Below are 11,095 nucleotides of genomic sequence, written 5' to 3' on the forward strand. Positions count from 1 at the left end.
AAAGTAAATTCCTAGAAAAATGGAATTATTCTCTTAAATTTTTTGTAAGAATTTAATTACATTTCACGAATATAATGAAATTCTTCGTTGAAATTCAAATATTTTCACAATTTACTTTTTTAATGAAAGTTTTCAAAAGAATTCAATTATTTAAAAAAATTGTAATAAAAATCAATTATTTTCATAAATAATAAGATTCTTTACATTATTTCAATTATTTAAAAAAAAATTTTTTTAAATTCATTGCAAGAATTCAATTACTTTCATAAATTAATAAAATTCTTCACAGGATTTCAATTATTTTTAATACAATTTTAAGTAAATTCTTCGAAAAATGTCACTATTTTCAAAAATTTTGTTAAAATTCTTCGAAAGAATTCAATTATGTATTTTATCAATTTATGTATTTTTAAAAATTCATGCTATAATGCTTTTAACATTCAATTATTATCTAAAATTTTAACTAATATTAATTTTCAAATCAATTTTTATTGAAAAATTCTACAAGAATTCAATTATTTAAATACAAAAATAAATAATTTATTGAATAAATGAATGCTTTTCGAATGAATTTTATTATTCTTGAAAATAATTGAATTTTTGTAAAAAAATGTTATTATTTATGAAAATAATTGAATTATTGCAAAGTTTGCTTAGAATTTTATCAAAAAATTTTTTTTAAATAATTGAATTCTTTTGAAAAATTTTATTAAAACTGTAGATATTGAAAATCATTGAATTGAGAAAAATTTTTTGACAATAATTGAAATTTTGCAAAGAATTTTATTAAAATTTTTGAAAATAATTGAAATTTGGAGAAGAATTTTATTATTTTTAAAGATAATTGAATTTTTATGAGAATTTTTTTAAATTTTTGAACATAATTGAATTTCTTCGAAGAATTTTATTACTTTTGAAAATTGTAAAAAACTTTAACAAAATTTTATATTTAATTTCTTTCCATATAATTGTAAATTTAGAAAAAAATACAAAATTTTCAATATTTTTCCCCTCTAATTGCAATTATGTAACAAGAATAAAAAAAAAAGATTAAAAAAAAAAAGAAGAAGAAGCTCCAAAGTAACACGTTGCATTACCTGGAGCCATAACGAACGAAGATGCACTCAACTACTTTTTTGGCTTGCAATAATTTATGGAAGGGGAAATTTCAAGTTGGTTGGGATTTAAGTACAATTTACGTCCAAGTTTCCTGCGTTAAAGTGAAGCAACCTGTTTAAGGATGAAAATTTTCTCGGAAAATAGAATTCATACGCAAATTAAATTCTGACACCTTCATATGCCATATTATCAAATCTACGCGCCAAATGATATTTCTCAAAATTCCATTCTTAATTACAATATTGTGTTTAAAATATTTATAAAAATGTAATTTTTTAAAAAACTTAAAAAAAAAACTTTTGTCTTTTAAACAAATTTTCTTTTCCTTTAATATTCAAATTTACAAATTGATGTAGAAGAAGATTAGAGAAAAAAAACTTGCAAATTGTTTGTTTATATTTTTTCCATATTTGAATAACTCTTCAAGCTTCCACCGGATTTAAGGAAAGGGGAAAAAAGAGATTATGAGGGGGGGGGTGCTTTTTTATGAACTTTCAAACAAACTAGATTAAGCGGGAATTTAATTATTTTTCCAACCACAGTTCACCGATCAAACTAAAATGTTCTGAAAAGCGTTTTATCCCATTTAAAAAAGTTTAACGTATAGATAATTATTTTTCTAAAAATTTCTTTTCCATACTATAAATTCTACCATTATATTTAAATGCAGATAAAAAAAAATTTTAATAATAATAAATAAAAATTATTATTTATAAAATTATTTAGTTCTTTTTAAATTTTTGTATTTTGAAAATAAAATCAATAAATTTGGATATACTTTTAGTCGACTATTAAATTATACGTGTTAAACATCAATCGAATTGACAAACGTTTTAATTAACTTCCATTAATTTTCAATGTAATTGTTTTTCAATTAAAGGAATCTGTTTTACGACTACATAGACACGGTAAATTTAAATACTCTTTTTTTATAATTTTGATGTTCAATAAATGAATAAATAAATAAATTAAATAATAAAAAATATATATCTACGCGAATTTATTTTGAAAAAAGAGTAATTTAAAATATTTTTTTATTATATATACTGATATATACTGTTTTTGAAAACCCCTTTGTTTATAAATAATAAATAAATAAAAAATAAAATTTTTTACACAAGTCAAAGGAAACAAAAATCAAATAAAAATGGAGTTTAATTTTTCTACACGTTTAAATATTGTACTGCAATAAAGTTCAAAAAAACTGAAATTAAATTGCTCCAATTTCTCTTGAATATTCAATAAAATATCTATAAAAAAATTTTAAATTTAAAAAGCGAACAAATCAAATGTATCATAAATAAAAGAAAAAAAATCCAGTAATAATAAAAGTCAAAAAAATTAAAAATTTTAATATAAATTTTAAAATAGTCTAGACATTTATATCATTAATAATTGAATACATTTAATTTTTGTTCTATAATTTTGTTTCCTTTACATTATAAACTCTTTCCCTTTAAATATTTATTTTACTCTTGCTTCGACTTTTTTTTAATTTCAAAAACGTGTTTATTATTTAACTTTAATTAACTCTTTTAACATTCTAAATATTTCTTCAATCAACAAAATATTTCATTATTATTATTAGGTATTATTATTTATATTTAATTATATTTATAATTATAATTATAATTTTTATACCATTTGAAATTATTATTATAATATATCAAATTATTATTTTCGTGAAAAATTCTGTGAAAATTCAAATTATTATTGTTTTTGAAAAAATATACTCGATAAAAAATTGCAATAGAAAGAAAATTTTACAAAATAATTTCAAATAAAAAAATTTTCCATCCACCATTTCTTTCAGTATTCGTTAATTGAGAAAAATTATACTCAATTTCTTGCGGCTTATTAGTTACGATAAATGGAAGTAGTGGGAGTGAACAGGGGTGGGGGAGGAGTTAAAAACAGAAAAGGAAAGCATTGAAACTCAATAGAAGAAGTTATTAATCGATTCAGTTATCTTTTTTTTTTCTTATCGTTTCGTATCATTGCTCATCTATTTCCGTAACCCTCGGGCATTGGTTCAACTTCCATTTCATCTCGTCAGTGAATATCAAACGACAGCCGTTTAGGTAAATCGCTGCAAGCGCTTGATTTCAATTAAATTACCTTTCAAACCGATATTAGCAGACGATGCTAAATTTTCTCTTCTTTTCTTTATATTTCACCCCCAGACATATTCACTTTTACCTCTATATAACACGGTAAATTATATATTTTTAACAAAACCCATAACGGAAATTTTCCTTCATAAAATTCAATTTTACAAAATTTCCTCCAGCAGTTTAATTGAAAGTATCAAATTAATAGCAAATATTAACAAATATTTTCATAACAAAAGTATGAAATTGGTATTTTTCGTATCAAGTTAATACTTTTGGTACCAATTTGATACTTTTGGTACCAGTTTGATACTTTTGGTACCAATTTGATGATTTTGTTACCATTTTGATATTTTTGGAACCCATTTGATACTTTTAGTAACAATTTGACAATTTTGGTACCAGTTTGATAATTTTGGTACCATTTTGATATTTTTGGAACCAATTTGATACTGTTGGTACTAAGTGGATACTTTTGGTACCAATTTGACAAATTTGGTACCAGTTTGATAATTTCGGTACCATTTTGATATTTTTGAAACCAATTTGATACTGTTGGTACTAAGTGGATACTTTTGGTACCAATTTGACAATTTTGGTACCAGTTTGATAATTGTAGTACCATTTTGATATTTTTGGAACCGATTTGATACTTTTGGTACCAATTTGACAATTTTGGTACCATTTTGATATTTTTGGAACCAATTTGATACTGTTGGTACTAAGTGGATACTTTTGGTACCAATTTGACAAATTTGGTACCAGTTTGATAATTTCGGTACCATTTTGATATTTTTGAAACCGATTTGATACTTTTGCTACTAATTTGATACTTTTGCTACCAATTTGATAATTTTGCTACCAATTTAATAACTTTGCTACCAATTTGATAATTTTGGTACCAATTTAATTCGATCAAATCAAAACTATGAGATCAAAAAACTTTTTATTTTAATTATTAACATATTTCCTCAATTTTTTTATTCTTCTATCGAGCGGAATGAAATTTATCTAAAAAAAAAGAAAAGAAAGAAAAAACAATTTTTGATGACAAAAGTTTTCATAAATTCCTCTTAAAAATGTTATACCATAAAGTGTTTTTTTTTTCTTTTCATTTTTTCTCTCTTTCTCTGTCCTTTTTTTACGATGGAGCAAAATTGCTATATAAAACTACTTCGGAATTTTAAATCGTTCATGGATTATAGTTTCAAGAACAAAACGTCTTGAAAACTGAAAAGCAATTTTACTTTGGAAACATTCCAATGTATGGGACCTATTATACAAGCAATCATGTAACTGTCAGGAAACAGTTGGCTTTCGATATTTCTACTTCAAGTCAAATTACAAGCACACATAATGTAGTTGTCGCATTCTTTCTCATTCCCCCCCCCACCCCCCTTCCCCATTATTCTCCCATGTAAATACAATTTTAAAAAAATAATTTTAAAAATTCTCTATATTTAATGAAGTGAGAACTTAAAATAGAAAGTTATAAATTTAATGGTAATTTTTTCGACCACTTTCGCCCTTCTTAATTATATTTTAGACTTTCTTACAAAATTTCAATTCAAGTTTTAAATATTTAAAGAGAAAAGTGGTTTATTTAAATTTCGAAAAATTTAAATAAAATTCTTTTAAAAATTCTATTATTTAATAAAATTTTGACAAAATTCTTTACAAGATTTAAGTAGTTAATAAAATTGCAATTTTAATAAAATGTTCCTATACAATTCAATTGTTTTCAATACATTTCTTCTTAAGAATTCAATTATTTTCACAAATAAATTTTTTATGGGAATTCAATTATTTAAAAGAATTTGAATAAAATTCTTCGCTAGAAATCAATTATTTTCACAAATAAATTTTTTATGGGAATTCAATTATTTAAAAGAATTTGAATAAAATTCTTCGCAAGAAATCAATTATTTTCATTCATGAGAATTCAATTATTTTTAAAAATTTCGATAAAATGCTTTATAAATTTGAAAAATTATAATAAAATCGGTCATAGAATACAATTATTTTCGTAAAATACAACATTTTTTCTAGAAATACACTTATTGTCACAAAATGTTTGTAAAACTCTTCGAAACAATTCAATTATTTTCGTAAAAAATAAAATTCTTCTAAACAATTCAATTATTTAAGAAATTTTAATAAAATTCTTCCCAAGAATTCAATTTTTTTCAAAAATGACCATTTTTACAGGAATTCAATTATTAAAAAAAATTTTTTTAATTCTTTGTCAGATTTCAATTATTTTTAATTTTTTAATGAAATTTCTAGATGCAATTCAATTATTTTTAAAAAGTTTTTAAAAATTCTGAAAAATTAAATTATTTAAAAAAATTTGAATAAAATTCTTCACAAGAAATTAATTATTTTCATAAATAATAATATTTTTCTCTGGAATTCAATTATTTTCCCAAATAAAATTCTTCACAGGAATTCAATTCTTTAAAAAGATTTTTAATAAAATTCGTTGCAAGAATTCAATTATTTTCATAAATAACAAAACTTATCGCAGAATTTCAATTATTTTTATAAAATTTTAAATAAAATGATAGAAAATTGCATTTATTCTTAAAATTTTTTTTTTAAATTCGCCGAAAGAATTCAATTATTATTAAAAATTTTGATAAAATTCTTCATAAAAATTCAATTTAAAAAAATATGCAATTACTGAATAGATTATTAATTTTTGTATTTAAATTATTGAATTCTCGGGAAAGTTTTTAATTAAAATTGATTAAAAAATGAATTTCACTTAAAATTTGAAATTATAATTGAAAAAAAACATTTAAAAAAAAAACATTATAGCGTGAATTTTTAGAAGTAATTGAATTTTAAAAAGGGTTAAAATTAAAATCTTTGAAAATTTGAATTTATAGTTATAATATTCTTATGAAATAAAATAATGATTTTATTACTCTGTCATATTAAATTTATTATAAAACATGAGGAAATCGATAACTCTGAGTCGAAGAGTCGGAGTGCTCGATTTTTTCATGTTTTTTATTATAATATTCTCATATGTTATTGAATTTGAGAATCTTAATTCCTATATAAAAATAATAATGATTAAATATTTATTTAAAAAAGAAGTTATTAATGTTTTTCAGGGTCAGGGAGAAAAAAAAATCAAAATCAGGAAAATCAAAAAATGAGGAAATCAGGGAAAAACAAAATTAAAATTTTGTGGCAACCCTGTGTAATATTATTTCATATTACGATTAACATAATTTAAATTAACCTATACTTGAACAAAAATATTTATTTTATTATAAAAAGAGTTAAAAATTAATATTGTAGATACCAGTTTCTTTAATCAAATGACAAATTGAAATTATTTTTTGATGGATCAAAAAATTATTTTTTTTTAATTTGAGTAAAATTTTTAAATTATTGAATATTGAAAAGCAAAATTTGAAAAATTCAAGGACAAAAGTTCGAAACCCAGGACATTTAAGGACATTTTTTCAAATTCCAGGACTTCAACGACCAGTAGACACCCTGTTCTATTACATCGAAACGTAGAAATAATTTATTAAAAATTTTTGAAAATTATATTTTTGTCCAAAAGAGGGAGAAAAGAAATTTGTTTTCGCGTCAAATTCGGAAGAATACATCATTCGATTAAAAAAGAGGACACACAAAATTCGCTACAAAAATAAGAGGGGAATGCTTCGAAAAAAAAAATAGTATATTTTTTCTTATCATTCGCCAAAGAAACGAAATACACAACACTACATATATACACAATTAATGTATATCCAAACTTAAAGCGAGTGTGCGAAAAAAGAGCTTATTTTACTTTTTGCGCGACAATGTTTTATATATGTATGTGAAATCCGTTGTGTGTCAAGTATATAAGAGGATCTGAAGATGGAAGCTTAGAAGCTTTCTACCCTCGAAAATTCAGATTCGCCTTGAGTTGAATAGGATTCTGTTGTTGGATTTCGAGGAACAAGCAGACGAAGCATGAACAGGGACGTAATACGCGATCCGTTTCGACGGCTATGTGGGCACACTCCTTGTTTCCTGACGGGCTGACGTTGTAATTTCACACTGCATGCGCCCTACTATGTCGCGTAATACCATACACACCTACCCCCCCTCCTTCGCCAGTTAAATTACCCTTCCTCGCAATGAAGCCAAGAGTGTAATACCCCTTCTCCCTCTCCCTCCCTCTCTCTCTCTCATCCCATATTGCTTTGTGTACATCGTTTCACGCGCTCACCAATTTCCGGTCTTGGTCCTCATCATGCATCGTTACATCCTACACATTCAATATTTTCCGTATTGTGTATATAAATTATAAACCCTCGCCTCGTGTGTCTCTCTTTAGGGCGCTAATTATCATTCTTATCCTCGAGGGGAAATTTAAGAAAAACAAATTGCAGGAATCACAGAGTAAAATTTAATATTGAAAATTGTTACTTTCAGAACATTACTTTCACCATTTTCAAAGATAATTTTTTTTCATAAAAATTAGAAAAATTTACTTTAAAAATAGTAGACTTCGTACACATCTACTAAAATTATCAATTTTAAAAATAATAGAATTTCAAAAATTTGTAATTCAAATTATTGTTGAAAACACTAAAAAAAATCCAATTTGGGAAAAATTACAAATAATTGCAGAAATTCAATTATATTTTCAAGAGTGATAAAATTCTTCTCATAAAATTCAATTATCTTTCAAACAAATTCTCGTCGAAATCCCAATTATCTTTATAAATAACAAAATTCCCAAAAGTTCAATTATTTTCAAATTAATTTCAAACTCCCAAAAATAGTACCCAAACATTTAATTATTTTCATATAGAAAAATTTCTCAGAAATTCAATTATTACAATTTTTTTTACAATTTTTTAAAAAATTTTAATTCCTACGGAAAATAATATTTAAATATTTATTTTAAAAAATGTTATAGGTGTTTTCGAATAATTTTACAATTAAAGAAATTCGTTAATAAATGTAACAGAACATTTTTTTGAGTAAAATTTTTTCCTTCATTTTCTAAAAATTTAAAAAGTTTCAATTTCATTTTCAATTTAAAATTTGTAATTGCCAAAAAGAATAGAATATGTAATGTTTCTTTTTCAAAAGGAAAGAATGAGTTTCTGAACAATATTATTATTGAGAAATATAAATTGTGCATAAAATGGGTATATTTCCTATTTCTTAATTATAATTTTTTTAACAATTAACAATTTTCTCATATTTTTTATAAATAAAAGCAAGAATTCAATTATTTTTATAAATAATAAAACTCATTGAAGAATTCCAATTATTTTTCATACATACAATTTTAAATTAATTAATCGAAAAATTCAATTATTTTCACAAATCAAGTTTTCTACAAGAATTCAATTATTTAAAATAAAATTTTCATGATATTTATTAAATTTCGAAAAAATTAATTATTTAAAACAATGTTTATAAAATTTTTATGAAGAATTCAATTATTTTCAAAAATAACAAAATTTTTCACAGAAATTCAATTCTTTTTCAACATTTTAATCAAATTCTTAGAAAAAATTAAATTATTTTTTGAAAATTTTAATAAAATTCTTAGCAACTATTCAATTATTTTCATAAGCAATAAAATTCATCGCAGTATTTCAATTATTTTTAATACAATTTTACAGGAATTACTCAAAAAATGTCACTTAACAAATTTAATTTCAATTCTTCGAAAAAATCAATTATTTAAAAAAATGTTTTTTTTAAATTCTTTAGAAGAATTCAATTATTTACAAAAATATTAGAATTTGTCACAGGAATTCAATTATTTTCAAATATTTTAATAAAATTATTCGAAAGAATTCAATTATTTCAAATACAATTCTAATTAAATTTTTGTGAAATAATTCAATTATTCTTTCAGAATTTTATGAAATTCTTCCCAAGAATTCAATTATTTACATAAATAATTCTTGGAAAGATTTCAATTATTAAAGATAAATAAAAAAATTATTCTCGTAAGCAAAAATTCAATTATTTTGAGGCATTTCAAAAAAATTCTTTGCAAAATTCAATTATTTTCATAAATAGCAATATTCATCACAAGAATTCAATTATTTTCAAAAGTAATAAATTTTTTCATTGAATTTCAATTATCGTAAAAATTTTCTAATAAAATCGTTCGCAAAAATTCAATTATTTTCATAAATAATAAAATGCTTTTAAGGAATTCAATTATTTTCATAAATCATAAAATGCTTTTAAGGAATTCAATTATTTTCAAAAAGATTTAATAAAATGCCACACAGACATTCAATATTATTCTCAAAAATTTTAATAGAATTCTTTGTAAAATTTAATTATTTTTAAAAACTTTTTGCAATTCAATGATTTTCAATATTTACTATTTTCATAAAATTTCCAAACAGAATTCAATTATTAAAAATTTTTTTGTAAAAATCTTTGTAAGAATTCAATTTTTTTTCATGAGTAATAAAAATTTCACAGGAATTCAATTATTTAAATTAGAATTTGAATAGTAAAATTCGTTGCAGAAATTCAATTTATTAGCAGGATAAGAAAGAAGTAAATATTTTTGGTGAAAATTAGGAAAATGTCGGGAAAATAAAATATAGAATAGAATTCTTGTCAGTTTTGTGTAATGTCTAAAACGAGTTTTTTTGGTCGTGAAGTATAATAAAAATTACTTTTTTCGTTAATTTTCATGCATAATTGTAGTTTGTAGTTTTAAAAATCCCAAAGTAGTTAAATGAAAAATTAAGGAACTGTTTAAAATCGTTTTCAAAGAGTATATAAAACAAAGGACAAATTAAAAAATTGAATCTGTCAGTTTTTACAATTATTTAAAAATTGTGTCTCATCCTCTACTAAAGCTTAATTTCGTTATATTCATTACAAACTGAATTTAAATTAAAAAATCAATTTTAAAACAATTAGCATTTAAATAATTTTAAGAAAGTTCAAACTACAGACCACATTATTTGAATTAATGTCAAGTCTCATTCTTAAATAAATTATTTACATTTTCAATAACTAAATATTTCAATTTGTTTCTTTTCATTCAGATACATAATATGAATTTTATACAAAAATCTTAGTACAAATATAACTCAATTTGACGTGCTTTAATATTTAATTGTTTAAAAAATCAATACTAAAAAAAATTTAATATATTTTCATTTATTTGACGTGCTTTAATATTTCATTGTTTAAAAAATCAATACTAAAAAAAAATTTAATATATTTTCATTTATTTGACGTGCTTTAAAATTTAATTGTTTAAAAGATCAATACTTAAAAAAATTTAACATACATATTTTCATTTATTTTTACTCTTTTATTTATTTTCAATATTTTTAAAAAATTTTTTAAATTTTCCTTTAGTTTAAATAACAATTTATTGATTCTACAAATAAAAAATTTATATTTGTCTAAATTTAAAGGGAAAAATGGATAGAATTTTCAATTTAAGAATATAAATATAAAATAAATGGTTTTCTAAACTAACACCAAACTAGAAGATTTTTAATAAAAAATGAAAAATTCTCTCGACTTATATACTTTCTTTCTTAAAGGTTGACAATGACACCTAATCCGCAGCCAGAATTCGACCATATTCCCTCGTTTAACGTACATAATTGACAACTTGATGGACATTCGAAGTTAGTGACAGAACGAAATTCACTAACCCTGTATTTAGACTCTGGGGGACTGCAAATCTAATTTTCCTCAGTATCTCTACTTATACTGTTACAGATCCACAAAATTTTCTACAGAAATAGTATCCAACGATTCTCGTCCATTTTTTTGATAAATTTTTTTCCTTCCTTTTTTTAATTAAAAATAATAGAAGTCTGATTAATTTTCATTTATAA

Source organism: Leptopilina heterotoma, unplaced genomic scaffold (genome assembly GCF_015476425.1).
Source record: "Leptopilina heterotoma isolate Lh14 unplaced genomic scaffold, ASM1547642v1 Lhet_45, whole genome shotgun sequence".
NCBI classification, from domain to species: Eukaryota; Metazoa; Arthropoda; class Insecta; order Hymenoptera; family Figitidae; genus Leptopilina; species Leptopilina heterotoma.